This window comes from Trichechus manatus, unplaced genomic scaffold (genome assembly GCF_000243295.1).
Source record: "Trichechus manatus latirostris isolate Lorelei unplaced genomic scaffold, TriManLat1.0 scaffold00057, whole genome shotgun sequence".
In the NCBI taxonomy this organism is placed as follows: domain Eukaryota; kingdom Metazoa; phylum Chordata; class Mammalia; order Sirenia; family Trichechidae; genus Trichechus; species Trichechus manatus.
This window is the reverse complement of record NW_004443993.1, coordinates 9,528,780-9,529,799: the sequence shown is the minus strand read 5'-3', so window position 1 is coordinate 9,529,799 and position 1,020 is coordinate 9,528,780.

The following is a 1,020-nucleotide window of genomic DNA, read 5'->3' as shown; positions in this document are numbered from 1 at the left end:
TCGCCGCCGCCGCCGTTCTTAGCCGCCTGCCGCCCACCAGCCAGAGTCGCGCACTGTCCGCCAACCCCTGCCTTCGACTCGGGCCCGCCGCCCCGACGGACAGTCCTGTTGGCCACTCAGTGGCGCGGATGGACGCGCGTGGGGCGGGACTTCCGGCCTGGGGGGGCCTGGCGGGCTGCGGTGGGAGGAACGAAGCCCGCAGCCAATGGGAGGCCCGGACCGGAGGGGCGGGAGAAGAGAGGGAGGGAGGTGCGAGGCGAGCCACGAGGAGGTGAGCGCGAGGTGTGCGCCACACGTGGAGGGGGCCGTAGGCGGGGGCGGGCGCGCCGCGCCTGCGCGCTGGGGCCCGCAGGGGGCGCTGTCTCCCGGCCTGAGCATCCCGGTGGCCCGGGGTTGGGGTGGCGGGTTCCACTCCGGGGAGGGGAGCCTTGGGACTCTTGTTATCCAGGGGAGTGTTGCTGCTGTGTGACGGAATATGCGGCAGGCTCTGGATCTGAAGGTTAATTTTCCAAATCCTGGATGTGCGTGGCAAATCTGGTCAATTCGCTTTCTCCCCCCACCTTCTCTCAATCTCAGTTCATCTGTAAAATAGGAGAAGTAACAATACACTGTGATTCTATTTCATGCTAATATGAATGACAGATTTGAAATCGTGCTACGTTGAAATGATAAGAGATTCTTGGACAAGAAATTTTTTAAAAAATGCCAATCCCTCAAAAAATGATATTTAATTTACTGAGGATCATATCACAGAGAACTGTTGGAAATAGATGCACTCCCAGCTTTTTCAGGATATTGTAAACCACCTGATTTGGGGACTGTTGCACACTTGTTTTATATTCCTTCTTATAATTAAAACTGAGGGTTTTTTTCTTTTGATTTTCTTTTTTGCTCTCCACTTCTCTTTAGTAAGGTTTGCACTGGATGACCAACCAAAAGATTGTAGGTTCAAATCCACCCAGCAGCACCATAGAAGAAAGGCTTGGAGACCTGTGTCTTAGGCTGGGTTCTCTAGAGAAG